The 18,809-nt window shown below is 37.0% G+C and overlaps 1 long non-coding RNA gene across 1 annotated transcript in view; it reads left to right on the forward strand.

The window, feature by feature from the left end:
* LOC104988382 overlaps window positions 1-18,154 on the forward strand; it is a 47,991-nt gene extending 29,837 nt beyond the window's left edge. Inside the window, exon 4 of the long non-coding RNA XR_825232.1 lies at window positions 18,006-18,154. This is a non-coding gene — a long non-coding RNA (uncharacterized LOC104988382). The remainder of the gene's footprint in view (window positions 1-18,005) is intronic.
* Window positions 18,155-18,809: the final 655 nt, after the last annotated feature.

Genomic DNA, 18,809 nt, shown 5'->3' on the forward strand with positions numbered 1-18,809 from the left:
CTCCAGACTTTGGCCACCTCATGCGAAGAGTTGACTCATTGGACAAGACTCTGATGCTGGGAGGGATTGGGGGCAGGAGGAGAAGGGGACGACAGAGGATGAGATGCCTGAATGGCATCACCGACTTGATGGACATGAGTTTGAGTGAACTCCGGGAGTTGGTGATAGACAGGGAGGCCTGGCGTGCTGCAATTCATGGGGTCGCAAAGAGTCGGACATAACTGAGCGACTGAACTGAACTGAACTGAAATGAGTCATTTCAAATTATATTTAAGAACTCATTCCTTCATTCTAGGATGCCTTAATTTACTTCTGTCATGCTGTAGTAGTCATGGAGTAAAACCAATGAAAACAGCTTTTCTTGATGCTGTCCAGTGTGTTTGTTTTTCTTCCAGATATCTGGATGATATGCCTTTGATAGGACTATGTGCCAGTCAACTCTGAGGAGCACAATTTCTAGTAGTATTTTACTTGAGATAAGTAACAATGAATACTGCCATAAACTCCCAAATTCCAACAGCTTCACACAATAATAAATGTACTTCTGGCTCACACCTGATCCAGAGTGGATCAGTGAGCAGTCTCTTGTGGTCCTTCAGGGATCTCATCTTCCTCCACCAATTTTTAGGACTTCAGAGTCTCCTAATGTCTCCTCTATAGCCAGCCAGAAACTAGGGTAACAGAGAAAATCTCAAGGGAAGTTTCTTAATGCTTCATCTTGAATTATTGGGTAGAATCATGCAAGGGATTCGGTCAGGTAGCCATGCCTGCAAACTCAAGGGGAATGGTGGTGTCATCTAGCTGTGGGCTGAAGAGGGAGAAGAAAAGAATTTTGGTGAATACAGAAGTATCACAGCCACCAGCCAAAGCCTGTTGTTTCAACTACAGTTAGCTTTAACTGTGCCGTGCTTAAGAATTGAGACTTCAGAATCATAAAGTAGCTCATTAAATAATTCTTTGCTTTGGCTTCTCTTTAGTTTCTTTCACTTTTGTTATAAATGAGTTTTCCTTCAAATTTTAAAAAGTGAATTTCAGAAGTCTAAAGACTCTCCCTAGAGAAACATACCGTGTAGTTTTTGCTAATAAGTTCACAGAATGTAGGAATCTTGGTGCCAAAAATAAAATAAAAAACCAAGTTATATGCATTGAAAAAATTGAGGAAAAAATGGCTTTCTTACTGAATTTGTTCATATAGTACTTCTTCGACAATATCAAAGAAGGTAGAGGGTTTGTTGTTGTTGCTTTCTTCTATATGATTCTCTTAGGAAGTATGCTTTTAAGAAAAGATGTGGGAACCTACCAAATGGGAGAAGTATTAGCAAATCAGACATCTTTAAGGGGTTAAAATCCAAAATCTAAAAAGACCTCCTATAACTCAATAGCAAAAAAGTCCAAACAGTCCAGTTAAAAAATAGGTAGAGGATCTGAATAGACATTTTTCCAAAGAAGACATACAGATAGTCAACAGGAACATGGAAAGATGCTCAGCATCACTAATCATCAGGGAGAATCAGAATCACATTGAGATATCCCCTCACACTTGTCAGAATACCTGTTATCAAAAAGGTAACAAGTAGCAGGTGTTGGTGAGGATGTGACACAAAGGGAACTCCTGTTCACTGTTGAGATGTAAATTGCTACAACCGCTGTGAGAAACAATATGGAGGTTCCTTAAAAAATTAAAAATAGAACTAACTTGTTATCCAGCAATTTCGCTTCTGGATATTATTGGAAAGAAATGAAAACACTAATTTGAAGAGATATGTACACCGCATGTTAATTGTGGCGTTATTTATAATAGCCGAGAAGGATATGGTAGCAACCTAGGTGTTCATTTATGGGTGAATGGATTAAAAACTGTGGTATATATATTTTACAGTGGAATATTATTGAGCCTATAAAAAGGATAAAATCTTGCCATTTGTAACAACATGAGTGGACTGATAAGGTATCATGCTAACTGAAATTTCAAATGCTGTTGTTGCTGTTTATCAGTAAGTCAAGTCAGACTCTCTGACCCCATGGACTATAGACTGCCAGACTCCTCTGTCCATGGAATTCTCCAGGCAAGAATACTGAAGTGGGTTGCCATTTCCTTCTCCAAGGGATCTTCCCAACCCAGGGATCAAACCCTCATCTCTTGCATTGGCCAGTGGATTCTTTACTGCTGAGCCACTTATCATGCTAAGTGAAATGTCAGATAGAGAAATACAAATACCATATGATCTCATTTATATGTAATCTAAAACAAAGAAAACCTATCCAAACTCATAGATATAGAGAACAGATTGGTGCGGGGTAGGGGGGCAGGTGAAATGGTAAAGGTGGTCAAAAGATACAAATTTCCAGTTATAAAATAAATATCATGGGGATGAATTTATTGCATGGTGGTTGTAGTTAACTATACAATCTTGTATATTTGAAAGTTGCTATGAGAGTAAAAGAATAAATCTTAAAAGTTTTCATCACAAGAAAAAAAAGTAGGTATCAATGGTAATGGATGTTAACTAGACTTATTATGGTGATCATCTTGCAATAAATACAGATATCGAGTCATTATGTTGTACAACTAATATAACACTATATGTCAATTTTACATCAATTTTAATAAGAGAAAAAATGCTTTGCTTTACACTGATAGGCAGATCTATGAGAATTTCTGTAGCAAGGGTCCTTATCCTGGCAGGTGTCTGAAACTCTGGTAATTAAAAGACTTCACTTTGTATATTTTCTGGAATGAAAATTATTTCAGAGATATCCAAACAGGAAATCTTGACTAGATAGAAACCATGATGCAGTTAGAGAAGTAAAACAGTACCATATCTAGCAAGCACATAAGCTGTTAGTAAGCTGACCACATTTATTCATTCAATTCATTTATTGAACACTGTGTCCTAAGCACTATTTCAGGTGCTGAGAATACAGCAGTGAGCAAAATAAATATCCTGCCTTCATGGGGCTTAACATGGAATACAAACTATAACAATTGTTATATGATGGTAAATGTTGTAGAAAAAACTGAGAAAAGTTGCTGGGAGAGTGTGGAGGGTTGAACTTTTATAACTAAGGATTCAGGAAAGGTCTTACTGAGTGAAGATTTGAAAGAAGTGAAATAGTGGACCATGTTTCTTAGATAAAAGGGTATTCCTGACAATAGGTAATAGCAAGTGCAAAGATTCTGAGATAAGCGTGAACCTGAATGGTTCCAGAAACATGAAATCGAACACTGTGGCCAGAGCACAGAAGAGCCATATTAGGAGAGAGGAAACTTGGATGTGGTAGGGGATGTGAAGAGACACTCCTTAAGATCATAGTAAAGATTTTGCCATTCACTTAAAGTGAGAGGAGCCAATTCAAGGTTTTGAGCAGAGAAGTGACGTGATCTGACATGTTTTATGAGATCAGCCTGTCACTTGTGTTGAGAATATAGTGAATATACAAGGGTATGAAGAGGAAGGCCAGTTAGGTGTCTGTTGCAATAAGCCAAGTAAAAGCAATAGTGGTGTGGACCAGGGTAATAGCAGCAGAGGTGGTAAACACTGGTCAGATTCTGTATGTATTTTGGAACTAGAACCAATAGGGCTTTATGATGAATTCACCATGGGTAGGGAAAGGAAACCAAGGAAGACTCTGGGGATTATTACCCTGAGCCAACGGATAGATGGAGTTGCCATTTACTGAGATAGAAAAGACTACGGGCAGGTTTTGGCAGAGTTGGGAGGAACTAAGTTTATGCCAGTTACATTTGTCATCCCTGTTAGATAGCCCAGGGAATGTGTCAAGTATGCAGCAGGTTCTTAAGTCTGGAAGTCAAAGGAGAGGTCAGGAAATATATATTTGGGAGAACTGAGAAAATGGATGACATTAAAGACATCGGTCTGGATGAGATGACCTAGAGAGTGAGTAAACACACACACACAAAAAAACCATGGACTAAGGCCTGGTGAGCTGCCTATTTGGAGAGATGATGGAGCCAGAAAAGAAGACTGAGAAATGGATAATTAGTGAGGAGGAAAACCCAAAGTGTGGTCCTATCTTGGATGTCAAGTGACAAAAGTGTTTCCAGGGGGAGACAGTGATTGTCAGATGTTGAAAACGGATCAATTAAATGAGGATTGAGGAATGACTATCAGACTGGGCGATATGGAGGTTCTTGGTGATCTTAACCCAAGCTGCTTTGTGGAGTGCTGGTGGTATGAGAGAATCTTTGAAGTGAGACAGTGAAAGTAGGAGAAGTTAATTGAAGGCATAGATACAGACAGCGCTGGGGAGGGTTTTTGTGACAGAGGGAAGAGAAATAAGGTAGTACTTGGAGTTGTTGTTTAGTTGCTAAGTCATGTCTGACTCTTGCAACCTCATGAACTGTAGCCCACCAGGCTCCTCTGTCCATAGGATTCTCCAGTCAAGAATACCAGAGTAGGTTGCCATTCCTTCTCCAGGGGATCTTCCTGACCCAGGGATTGAATCCAAGTCTCCTGGATTGGCAGGCAGATTCTTTGCCACTGAGCCACCATGGAAGACCAGTACCTAGAGGGTAAGAGCTATTAAGAGAGTGTTTTGAAAGAAGAGAGGACTAAGATGTTTGTTTTTTAATAATAATGAGTAGAATGGGGAACATCGGTGCTGAAGGAGAGAGAAAGGAAATTTGGATAAGAGGAGATGGGAGCTGGGCACAAGTGGAAGGGTTGGCATCATAGATAGGCAGCTCATAGACTGATGAGAATAATGGGGGAATGGAAATTTAAGAAGAAAAATGGAGAAGATTCGAAGCAATTTTTAATGCAAGAGAATAGGAGAATCTACATATTAAGGACATATGATGGATTGATTCCATTGTGATCCAAGGACTGTTGCAGTCAGACGTCTTGAAGCAGTAAGGTGAAAATGTAGGATAGTGAATAACTGTCTTATAAATTGAATGGTGGTTAGTCTGTTTCCAGCTGAAACTAAGGCAAATGAGTATTGAACATTTCCCTGAGATGTAGAAGTATCATGAGACATTTTTGGGAACTGTAGGTTTATGCATGTAGTAGAGCCATGTATACTTATCCGGGAAGGCCAGATTAACATTGACATAGACTTCCGCACAGTATGTGGCAAGACTAAATGAATGGTCTTGGCCAGTAGATTTTGCAGTTAAAATATGTGCCAGTGAAGGGAGTGGGGCTAGTTGGATAAAATACAGCCCCTAGGGAGGGTTGGAGCAAGAGACCTGCACATTATGCCTTCCAAGCCTGAAACAGGAAGTCAGGTTTTAATAGTTTTGACTTATAAAATTAATACCCTCCAAAGAAAATTCACCTGTTGCCAAATCTAATGCCAGGGTTTGGATGCTCCCAGTTCCTTCAAGTCCCTTGTTTGTTTTCATTTCTTTCTTTTTTTCTTTTTCTTTTTATTCTCCTTTTTGCCAGAGTTCCCTGAACTTTTAAGGATGATTACTAAAGGGCCTGTAATCTTTCTTCTTGCTGAATTATTTAATTAGAAAGCCAAAATTAAAGAGAGAACACAAGCAAAATTTTAAACATTTTGTAAAAAAAAAAAAAAATGCTTTTCTCCTGGCTACGGATTTCCTGTGTACATATAAATATACTGTTTATGTCTTGTAATTTGACCCACTTGTTTTGAAATCCAGTTCTCCAAAACATGCCATTTTAGTTAGGTAAGGCTGAAAAAAAAAGCAGTTCGTCAAAAGAAATTCTATTGACCTAGGTGCCAAAGACTTCTTATTTTTGTTTCATATACCTTCATTTTTAGAATTAGATACCCCAAAGCTGCTAAACTTGATCTATCACACCATCAGATGTCAGTATTTAGCAAAGGCTGTTGCCACTAATGGTTTTTACACTTGAGTTGTTCCACAGAGTCTACTTTTAAATCTTGTGAATTAAAGTTTCCATTTAATATCACCAACAGAGGCAAGAAATATAGACATAATTTTCGCATCAAGGGGATATAAAAATATTCCTTACCCATATACATTTTTGTTGTTGGCTGGTGTTAAGAGGAAAAAGATTTAAAGATCACTCTTAAAATTTGGCTGAAAAAAATGTGAGGGGACTTTGATGCAGGAGAGTTGAAATGTATTCTACATATTCCTCATTGCATATCTTTTAAGATGAGTTATCTTCTTGAATTTATTTATATTGCTCTGAGTTTTGTCTGAGCTCAAGAATAGGGAAATAGAATATGTGCTTATGTAAAACATCCTCTCAACAGAGAGATGCATAATATAAACTACAAAGAATAAGTCCACCCCACAATCCCACCTCCCAACATAACCAAATTTAGCAGTTCAGTTTGTATCCTTTCAGGTTTATTTCTACATGTGTTATGTCCTTAGTTTTTAAAACAAAATGAGCTCTAATGTTACTGTTTTAGCCTCTGTTTATTTTGTCAGTAAATTACGAAGCTATTTCCATATATGATTTTTACCTCATTCATTTTATTGTATGACTGAGCTAATACTTTTTCCATCATTGAAGGAATTATTCACATTTCTAGTTTTTACTATTACAAGTAATGCTGCTATTCATACTTCTATGCAATAGGATAACATCACCTATCATAAATTTGTCCAAATTAGTAAATAGATACACTATTAAATTTAAAGTGTCAAAAGAGTACGTGACAGGTAAGACTTTCAAAAAGTAATTTATTTTTCTATTTGTTCTTCATTACTAGTGAATATGTTTGTGTGACAGACTCCTAGAAATGAAATTATTCAGCTGATAAATATTATGAATTTGCCCTTGAAAAAGGTTCTGCCAAGTCATATTCCCTTTCATCGGTGAATAAAGAATTCCAGTTTCCCCACACTATTTAAATGTTTCAATAGTAGCATAGCATACATATAGAAAAATAAGGTACTTGATGAGTATTGACTCAACAAAGTGAATTTATATATGCAAGCAGGATCCAGCTCAATTCAGAGTACATTTCCATCCGAGAAGCTTCCCTTGAGTTGCAACCCATTCATTTGCCATCCCCCGCCCAAAGTTAAGCACTCTCCTCTCTCTGTCACTGTAGATTAGATTTGCACTTTTATATATATCTTCTTTCACTCAATGTTATCTTCTTATTAGATGGTGGTTGTTTAGCCACTAAGTCTTGTCCAGCTCTTTTGCGACCCTATGGACTCTAGCCCACCAAGCTCCTCTGTTCATGGAACTTTCCAGGCAAGAATACTGGAGTGGCTTGCCATTTCCTTCTCTAATTAGATGATTGGGACCATTCATATTATTGCCAATATCAATGGTTCAGTCATCTCCATGGTACCATATTTTAGACTATATTGTAAATTATTCATTGTATTGTTGGTAGACATTTTGTGTTTGACTGTTTTATGTTTGTTACAGATAACACTATTTGGATTCTTCTACATGCCTTTTGGTGTATGTGTGCCTGTATATATGTATGTGTATGTATATTTACACACACACACATATATAATATATACATGATATATTACACACACATAAGCACACACGCATACATGTTTCTGTTGGGAATGTACCTCAGGGTAGAATTGCTAGTTCCCAAGAAAAGTGTGCATTTGGCTTTAAAAGTTTTCAAAGTTGCGCCAGTTTATCACAATAGCGGCAATGTATGCGAATACCAGTTGTACGTCCTGGCCCATTCTTGATATTATTAGCTTTAAAACTTTTGTTATTCTGATGGGTGTTTAGTGGTATATCATTGTGGTTTTAATAGTATTTCCCTGATAATTAATGAAGTTTAACATCTGTTTGTATGGTTATCAGTCATTTGGATATTCTGTTTTATGAAGTCCGTTTTCAAATCTTTTGACCATTTTTAAAATTGGCTTGTCTTTTTCTCACTTATTTTAGTGGGAGTTTTTCTTTTTCTGGATATGTGTCTCATATATTATATATATAATATACATATATATTATATATATATCCTCTTAATATATGTAATTAGTTTGTGAATGTTGAGTTTTAAGCCAGCTTTTTCACTCTCCTTTTTCACCTTCATCAAGAGGCTCTTTAGTTCCTCTTCACTTTCTGCCATAAGGGTGGTATCATCTGCATATCTGAGGTTATTGATATTTCTTCTGGCAATCTTGATTCCAGCCTGTGCTTCATCCAGCCTGACATTTTGCATGATGTACTCTGCATATCAGTTAAATAAGCAGAGTGACAATATGCAGCCTTGACATACTCCATTCCTTATTTGGAACCAGTCCATTCCATGTCTGGTTCTAACTTTTGGTTCTTGACCTGCATATAGGTTTCTCAGGAGGCAGATAAGGTGATCTGGTATTCTCATCTCTTTAAGAATTTTCCACAGTTTGTTGTGATCCACACAGTCAAAGGCTTTAGCATAGTCAATGAAGCAGAAGTAGATGTTTTTCTGGAATTATTTTGCTTTTTCTATGATCCAATAGATGTTGGCAATTTGATCTCTGGCAAATAGATGGAGAAACAATGGAAACCGTGACAGACTTTATTTTCTTGGGCTCCAAAATCACTGCAGATGGTGACTGCAGCCATGAAATTAAAAGATGCTTGCTCCTTGGAAGAAAAGCTATGACAAACCTAGACAGCATATTAGAAAGTAGAGACATTACATTGTTGACAAAGTCCGTCTAGTTAAAGCTATGTTTTTTTCCAGTAGTCATGTATGGATGTGAGAGCTGGACTATAAGAAGCTGAGTGCTGAAGAATTGATGCTTTTGAACTGTGCTGTTGGAGAAGACTCTTGAGAGTCCTTTGGACTGCAAGGAGATCAAACCAGTCAATCCTAAAAGGAAATCAGTCCTGAATATTCATTGGAAGGACTGTTGCTGAAGCTGAAACTCCAATACTTTGACCACTTAATTCGAAAAAGTGAATCATTGGAAAAGCCCCTGATGCTGGGAAAGATCGAAGGCAAGAGGAAAAGGGGTCAACAGAGGATGAGATGGTTGGATGGCATCCCTGACTCAATGGACATGAGTTTGAGCAAGCTCCAGGATTTGGTGATAGACAGGGAAGACTGGCGTAATGCAGTACATGGGGTTGCAAAGAGTTGGACATGACTGACTGACTGAACTCAACCGAATATATACAATTAGAGATATTTTTCTCTTAATCCTGTTTTTAAATAAACAAGTTGTTTATTTTAATGAACTCTGCCTATTCAAACTTTTCCTTTACTGTGGTGACTTTTGTTTCTTGTTTAAGACATCTTGGCCTCCTCAAGGCCGTGAAGGCATTCTCTGTTTTTACTAGAAGCTTTGTCATTTCACTTTTTTTGGTTAGATTTATAATCCATTATAAATTGATTTTATGTGGTGTAAGAAAGTAGCCCATACTCTTATTTCCCTACTGTACATGTGCTCAGTCATTCAGTTATGTCCGACTCTTTGCAATCCCATGGGCAGAATTGTATGTAGCCCCCAGGCCACTCTGTCTATGGGATTTTCCCAGCAGGAATACTGGAGTGGATTGCCATTTCCTTCTCCTTCTCCAGGCTCTTCTGTCCAAGGGATCTTTGTGACCCAGGGATTAAACTCGTGTCTCCTGTGTCTCCTGCATTAGCGGCAGATTCTTTACCAGTGAGCCACCTGGAAATCTGTTTCCCCATATAGATAGTCAATTTTCTGAACTATGTATTGAAAAGTGCTACAGTGGCATCTTTGTTGTAAATCAGATGACCATGTATATCTGTTTTTCTGGACTGTTCTGTTTTATTCGTTGATTTATGTTTTTGCCAAAACTACATGCTTGAGAACAAGTCCTCATGTCCACTAGTGCAGGCCCTCTACTTTTTTATTCTGCAAGATTGTCTCTGCTACCCCTGGCCCTTTGGTTTTTCATGTGCAATTTAAAATAAGTTTAGCAGTTTCCACAACAAATCATTTTTGGATTTTGATTGAGATTACACAAATCTATATACCAGCTTCAGGAGAATTTTCAGTTTTACAGGGTTGAGTCCTCTAATTCATAAGATGGTATAACCCTCCATTTATTTAGGTCTCTAAATAGTAGAGCTAGTAGATGTCTTGGATATATTTCATCATATTTATTCTTAGATATTCAATGTTATTTATATTTTATATTAAATATTTTATATATTTATTTGTTAAAATTTCAGCTTTACTGACATATATATACAAATAAAACTGTAAGATACTTAAAGCGTACATTGTGGTGACTTGAATATGCATGTATTGTGAAAGGATTCCCCCTTTGAGTTAATTGATATATGTCACCTCACATAAATTTACCTTTTTTTTTTGATGAGAACTTTTAAGTTCTACTCTTTTAGCAAATATATGTGTTCTACTAGTATGTAACAATTAACTGTTCTTTTCTATGGTCAGTAAACATGGTGTGATATCATCCCTTTGAAAATTTGAGACTTATTTTATGGCTGAGAATATGGTAAATTTGGGGGAATGTTCCATTTGCAGTTGTCGAGAATACATATCTTGTATGGACTGTTCTATTGACATTCCAAATTGCTGATCCTGTGATTACAATCTGTACCTTTACTGATTATTTTATCAAATTTTAAGTCAGTTATTGAAAAAGGTGTTTAAAACCTGCATTTGTTGTTGTAGATTTGTCTATTTCCTCTCTTCTATTTGAAGTTTTTGCTTTATACATATTGAGCCTATGTTACGAGGTGCATGTATGTATTTTGATTGTTCATCTTGCTTTGGATTATCATTTTAAATTATAGCTTCCATTTAAATAATTCTACTTCTTTTAACATCTTTATCTGGTTAATACTTATATGGATACACCAGCTTTCATTGCTTAACTTTTTCATGTTAATATCTTTTTCATTGTTTTACTTTATCCTTTTTGTGCCCTTTATTTAAGACATGTCTTAAACAGTATAAACCTGAACTTTAAAATCCATTTGAAACTATCATGGATTAGAATATTTAATTTCTTTGTGTTCCTGCATTCTCAGTCATCTCCAACTCTTTGCGACGCCATGGACTATAGCCCACCGGCTCCTTTTGTCCTTGGTATTGTCTAGGCAAGAATGGATACTGGAGTAGTTTGCCATTTCCTACTCCAGGGGATCTTCCTGATCCAGGGATTGAACTCACATCTCCTTTGTCTCCTGCATTGGCAAGCAGATTGTTTACCTGTTGAGCCAACTGGGAGGCCCTTAATTCATTCACTTTAAATAAAATTATCAATATATTTGGATTTAAATCTACTATAATTCAATTTTTTTTGTATTCTTTGCTTTTTTCTCGTTTATCACTTTTAAAGATTAAATATATCTCCTTTTCTTTTTAGCATGCTATTTATGCATCCTTTTATCATTCTTTTTGAAGTCACCCTAGAACTTACAGCATTCATTCTTAACTTAGTAGAGCTACAGCATTATCACATGGTGGAAATGTAAAGAACTTAAAACAGTTTAATTCTACTTATCATCATTCTGGTTTTCTGCTTTTTCTTTTTTTCAGAAGTCTTAGATCCTCAATTTCTATTTTCATTGATAGTTCTGAACACCGGTGCTTTGTCTCATTAACATTGTTAAAATGGGAAAAGGTTTTTTTTTTTTTTTATCACAATCACAACTTTCTGCTTGACCTCAGATTTCTATACCAAGTTTTGACTGATTTGGTTGCTTTGTGACATCTTTGAGCTGTTTTCAGATGCATTTTATCAATCTTATTTAGATGTTCTTGGTACAAGTACTGGTCTGATACAAATTATTCCCTCATGATCAGAGGTTAGACATTTCTGTATACTTTTATCAAGTGTAGTTGTTATATACTTTTCTATGATTTGCTAATTTCAAATGTTTAAAAAAATTAGCATACTTTTTCCATCAGTGATATGGTGGCCACCATCTTGGTTCAGTTCAGTTCAGTCGCTCATTTGTGTCCGACTCTTTGTGACCCCATGAACTGCAGCATGCCAGGCCTCCCTGTCCATCACCAACTCCCGGAGTTTACTCAAACTTATGTCCATTGAGTTAGTGATGCCATCCAACCATCTCATCCTCTGTCATCCCCTTCTCCTCCCACCTAGAATCTTTCCCAGCATCAGGGTCTTTCAAATGAGTCAGTTCTTCACATCACGTGGCCAAAGTCTTGGCACTTCAGCTTCAGCATCAGTCCTTCCAATAAATATTCATCCTGATTTCCTTTAGGATGGACTGGTTAGATCTCCTTGCAGTGCAAGGGACTCTCAAGAGTCTTCTCCAACACCACAGTTCAAAAGCATCAATTCTTTGACAGTCAGATTTCTTTATAGTCCAACTTTCACTACCATACATGACTACTGGAAAAACCATAGCTTTGACTAGATGGACCTTTGTTGGCAAAGTAACGTCTCTGCTTTTTAATATGCTGTCTAGGTTCGTCATAACTTTCCTTCCAAGGAGCAAGCATCTTTTAATTTAATGGTTGTAGTCACCATCTGCACTGATTTTGGAGTGAAGTCTGTCAAAAAAATGAAGTCTGTCACTCTTTCCATTGTTTCCCCATCTATTTCCCATGAAGTGATGGGACCTGATGCCATGATCTTCGTTTTCTGAATGTTGAGCTTTAAGCCAACTTTTTCACTCTCCTCTTTCACTTTCATCAAGAGGCTCTAGTTCTTCTTCACTTTCTGCTGTAAGGGTGGTGTCATCTGCATATCTGAGATTTTTGATATTTCTCCCAGCAATCTTGATTCCAGCTTGTGCTTCTTCCAGCCCAGCGTATCTCATGACGTACTCTGCATATAAGTTAAATAGGCAGGATGACAATATACACCCTTGATGTACTCCTTTCCTGATTTGGAACCAGTCTTTTGTCCCATGTCCAGTTCTAACTGCTGCCTCTTGCCCGGCATACAGATTTCTCAAGAGGCAGGTCAGGTGGTCTGGTATTCCCATCTCTTTCAGAATTTTCCACAATTTATTGTGATCCACACAGTCAAAGGCTTTGGCATACTCAATAAAGTAGAAGTAGATGTTTTTCTGGAACTCTTGCTTTTTCGATGATTCAACGGATATTGTCAATTTGATCTCTGGTTCCTCTGCCTTTTCTAAAACCAGCTTCAACATCTGCTAGTTCACGGTTCATGTACTGTTGAAGCCCGGCGTGGAGAATTTTGAGCATTATTTTGCTAGTGTGTAAGATGAGTGCAGTTGTGCGGTTGTTTGAACATTCTTTGGCATTACCTTTGTTTGGGATTGGAATGAAAACTGACCTTTTCCAGTCCTGTGGCAACTGCTGAGTTTTCTAAATTTACTTGCATATTGAGTGTAGCACTTTCATAGCATCATCTTTTAGAATTTGAAATAGCTCAACTGGAATTCCATCTCTTCTAGCTTTGTTCATAGTGATGCTTCCTAAGGCCCACTTGACTTCACACTCCAGGATGTCTGGCTCTCTTGGTTCAGTGTGACTCTATCCTGGAAGTCGTATTTAATTGTTTCAGTGTGGGTACCTGTTTAGAGTTGTTGTCAATGAGTCCGTTCTTTGAGGTTTGGGGCTTGGAACCAGAGAGAATGTGAAGCTCTTAGTGTAAAACTTAGGGGCTACTTGACATCTGTTTTTTTCTACCATGTGAGAAAATGTACTTTGTAGTAAAGAAAAATAAAATCAGTATGCAAAGAAATTCAGTGAAAAGGCATGGAAAGAAAGAGTGGGCTATGATGGACTTATTGAATTTAGTTATTCAGTAATCCCCAATACATCTGCTTTTCCTTTGGATTTTTTATTATGGTAAAATATATATCCCTGTTGTATATGTGTCAGAATTTATTTCCTTTTTAAGGCTAAGTAATATTTCATTGTATGAACATTCCACATTTTTGTGTATCCATTTATCTGTTGATGGACACTTGGGTTGCTTCCACCTTTTGGTTATTGTGAGTAATGCTGTTAGGATTATGCATGTATATAGATTGTATTTTTACATTTTTGAGGGTTTTTTTTGATGCACTTTCTGTTTTGCTTAAAAAAATTAGAGTTAGAATGCTGCTTGTAACCAGTAAGATCTCAATTAATATGCATGAATCTGTTTTCATACTCCCTGTAAAATTCCTTTGATCTACTAACCTTTTTCTGGATCTGTACCACATCATCTTAATTATTTTAACTTTTAGTACACATGTGTGGTCTGGTAAAGGAGTTTTCCCTTTTTACTCTTTTAGAAAAATGTTTTGATTGCATTTCAGCATGTTTTTTTCAAATGATCAATTGTCAGCTTCTAAAAAGAAAATGAATGGAATTTTGTTTAGTATTGCATTGAATTTTTAGTTAAATTTGGGAGAATTAACATTAAATCTTTTAAAAGTTACATATGTAATATATTCTTTTGTAAAAGAGGCAGATAATATTAATATTGGCTCCCTTTTCCAAATGTTCCAGTCCTTTTCCAGTTTAATGTTGTCTTGGAACAACTCTTTTTTCCTCTCCTTACAGAATACTTTACATATGACCACAACATATGTGATGTTTACCTCACACAAAGCAATTCTGTGATACCAACTGAGTGTCCTACAATTCAGTTAAATTCTGACACTAATTGGAGTTAGTGTAGATCCCATGAGTTAAGGTATGGGTCCTGCAAAACTGCCTCCCCCTAATTCAGACTTTATTCATAGCCCAGGTCATCACTTTTGCTTCTGACTTACCAATTATAAATTGGGATTCCTAGGACCCCTTCCTTCAGTTCAGTGACTTGCTAGAATGACTCACAGAACTCAAGGAAACATTTATTCATGTTAGGGTTTATTAGAAAAGATATAGTACAGGGTGGGCTTCCCTGATGACTCAGATAGTAAAGAATCTGCTTGCAATGTGGGAGACCTGGGTTTGATCCCTGGGTTGGAAAGATCCCCTGGAGAAGGGAATGGCTACCCTCTCCAGTACTCTTGCCTGGATAATTCAATGGACAGAGGAGCCTGGTGGGCTACAGTCCATGGGGTCACAAAGAGTTGGACATGACTGAGTAACACTTTCACTTTCAAAGGCTACAGATGAATGGCCAGATGAAGAGGTAAAAAGGTAGGGTCCAGAAGAATCCCAAGCATACTTGTATCTGTCCCTGTGAAGTTAGGGTGTCCTACCTTCCTAGCATGTGGATGTGTTCACCAGCCTGGAAGTTCTCTGAACCCTGTACTTTTGGGATTTTTATGGAGACTTCATCATCTAGGCATGGTTGATCATTAATTCCAAGTTAGTACTCTTCGCTTCTGGAAGATGGTGGTGTGGGGAGGGTGTTGGTGAAGGCTGAAAGTACCAAACTTGTAATCACGATTTGGTCTTTCTGGTGTCCAGCCCCCATTCTCAAGCTATTACAGAGCCTACAAAGAGTTGCCTCGTGAGAACAAAACAGACTCCCATCACCCAGGAAATTCCAAGGAATTTGGAAGCTCTGGACCAGGAACCAGAGGCAGAGGACAGTGTATATATTTTCGGTTGTTTCACAGATGTATGGTCTGGGCAACCATGGTGTTAGTCACTTAGTCGTGTCTGACTCTTCATGACTCCATGAACTGTAGCCTGCCAGGCTCCTCTGTCCATAGAGTTCTCCAGATCAAGAATATTGCAGTGGGTTGCCATTCCCTTCTCTAGGCGATCTTCCTGACCTGGGGACTGAACCTGGGTCTTCTGCACTGCAGGTGGATTCTTTCCCATCTGAGCCACCAGGAAAGTATAGACTTCTTTATACTACTCATCTAATTTTTTTTAATATCCTTTTTTTACAAAAACTTGAATGATACACAGCATATGTTTTCCCTCAGCATCTCAATTTTGAGATCTATCCATGTCCATATAGAAATATCTTCTTTATTCCTTTTATTTGCCACTGGGAGTTCCACTGCATAGGTGTACTTTATTATCTAATGGTTAGCCTGTTGACTGACCTTTAGGATATTGCCACTTTTCAATACAACAAAATTGTCATGAAACTTTGAGACATACTTTTTATTTACACTTTTCTAAGAAAGAAGCTACCAAAAAGTAGATTGATGGGTTTAAGGATGTACACATTTGAGTTTTCAAACTATTACCTCAATCTTATTGGGAATGCATTGTGTTTATAGATTAATTTGGAGGCGATTTACATTTTTATAATAATGAGGCTTTTTATCCTGGAACAATGTAATTCTATTTATTCAGGCCTTTTTGTGTGTAATTCATTAATATTTATAGTTCTTTTTTATGTAAGTTTTGCTCCATTTATGCTAAACCTATTTCTAGGCATTTAAATTATTTTTGCTGGTGTGAATAGAAATTTTCCAGCTATTCCAGTAGCCAGTTATTTCTAGTATAAAAAGAAAAACTGTTAACTGTTAAAAATATTTAACTTATGCTGAGTGAAATAAGGCAGAGAAAGACAAATATTGTATGATATCACTTGTATGTGGAATCTAAAAAATTCAAAAGCTAGTTCAATAACAACAACAACAACATGGGTCACAGATACAGAGAGCAAGCTAATAGTTACCAGTTGTGGTTGGGAAGGACAATATAGGGATGGGAAAATGGGTGGTATAAACTGTTGGGTGTGAGATAGGCTCAAGGATGTGTTGTACAATGTGGGGTATATAGCCAGTATTTTGTAATAACTAAACGGAAAGTTCGAGAGGAAACTGGCAACCCACTCCAGTATTCTTGCCTGGAGAATCCCATGGACAGAGAAGCTGGCAGTCTACAGTCCATGGGATCACAAAGAGTCGGACACAACTGAAGTGACTTAGCAAATGGAAAGTAACCTTTAAAAATTGTATTAAAAAGTAAAGACTTTAAAAATTTGTCTTAAGCACGAGGAACTTACTGAAATGAATTTTTATTTGATTCTCATAAATTTTTTTGGTATATAATCATAACGTCTGCAGAAGTGACTTGTCTCTTTCCAGTGTGTATACTTTTATTGCCATCTTTTTGCATTCACCAGAATCTCCTGAATAAAGTTGAACAACCATGTTGATGACGTATGTTTATGTCTTTTCCTGTCTTTAATGGAAATGCCTGTAATCTTTCATCCTTAACATGCTGTTTGTTGTTAGTAGCTGATAAAGAAATTTTATACTTTATGTATGTACAAATTGTTTATGTCTTATCACAGCCATGGTAGATGTGAGCATATCAAAGTCAGAATAAAAAACTGAACATGATGTTTTGCAAAGACCTCAGCTCTTAGAATAACTAGATTGGAATTCTGGCTCCATCATTTACTGACAGTATGCTAATGAGAATGATACTTTACCCTATGAATCTGTTTCTACAACTAAAATAGGAAGATAACAATGTATACAAGCATAGCTTTGTTATGAGCAAGAAAAGAGATGATAGGTTTATATGTAAACAAGCTCCCAAAATGCTTGGTGTAGGTTGGACTCAATACATCTAGATTTCTATATGGATCCTAGAGGAGGACTTGGGCAACGGAGAAAGCCAAGTAAAAAGCCGCTCTTTGTTGAGAGAACACAACTTATTAGCGTAATGTATTGCACATTTGGAGCTTCTCAGGTGGCATTAGTTGTAAAGAACCTGCCTGCCAATGCAGGAAACATAAGATGTTTAATTTTACTAAACTAGAATCTCTAAGCAGAGAAGGCAGTGGCAACCCACTCCGTACTCTTGCCTGGAAAATCCCATGGATGGAGGAGCCTGGTAGCCTGCAGTCCATGGGGTTGCGAAGAGTCTGACATGACTGAGCGACTTCACTTTCACTTTTCACTTTCACGCATTGGAGAAGGAAATGGCAACCCACTCCAGTGTTCTTGCCTGGAGAATCCCAGGGACGGCGGAGCCTGGTGGGCTGCCGTCTGTGGGGTCGCACAGAGTTGGACACGACTGAAGCGACTTAGCAGCAGCAGCAGAGTCTCTAAGACTGGCTCCACACTATAGATATTAGTAAATCAATTATACAGCAAATAAGTGAGTCTAAGAAGTGCAAATTATTTTAAATTTACAAATACATCAAAAAGGAAAAAATCCTTTTAGAGTTTTATAAAGTTGATAAACTCTGTATATCCATAAATGGAAAAATATCTCATTATACTAACCCTTTTTATTTTAGGTCCAGATGGCTTCATCCAGGTTTGAGAAGTCATTCAGGAGTGTTCGAAACCAAGGTAAGGGTCACTTTATTAAGAAGGCTAATTAGTGTTATTAAGGACAAGTTACTGTTAAATTAATCAACAGAATTAAGAAAGAAGCCAATGGGCCTATTATGAAGTACTTCATAGATTTTCAAATTTTGGTAACTAAGAAGGACAGATGCTCCATGCAGTCCCCACATGGAGCAAAGCTAAGTTCTTCTACTGAGCTCTAGTCACAGCTGATAATCAAAATTCCCTGAATAGCCTTACATAGTTTTTCAAATTTGGGCAGGTCCCATCCTGTCATTTGTAACTTGGGTGGTGAATATATACACATATACCCTGTTATTTGGGGTTTTATTTTTCAGCATCAGATGGAGCTTTATTTTTTCTTGTTTCAGTTTTATAGAGATATGATTAACATATGGCACTGAATTAAGTTTAAGGTGTACAGCAAAATGATTTGACTTATATACCTCATGAAATGATTACCACAATAAATTTAGTGAACATCCGTCTTCCCACATAGATATAAAAGAAAAGAAAAAGAAAAAGCATACTTTTTTCTTGTGATGAGAACTCAGAATTTTCTCTCTTAACAACTTTCATATATAACATTCAGCAGTGTTAATTATATTAATCATCTTGTATACTCCATTAGTTGTCAGTTTTGACCTTCAATGATATTGTCTTTTTGTGGTTGTTATAGAAATGCTCATTTCTTGTAAGTCTCAGTTTCCAAATATAAAAAAAAACATGGAATGCATGAAAAATGTTTTAAT

This window comes from Bison bison, unplaced genomic scaffold, assembly GCF_000754665.1.
Source record: "Bison bison bison isolate TAMUID 2011002044 unplaced genomic scaffold, Bison_UMD1.0 scf7180017864132, whole genome shotgun sequence".
Lineage (NCBI taxonomy): Eukaryota > Metazoa > Chordata > Mammalia > Artiodactyla > Bovidae > Bison > Bison bison.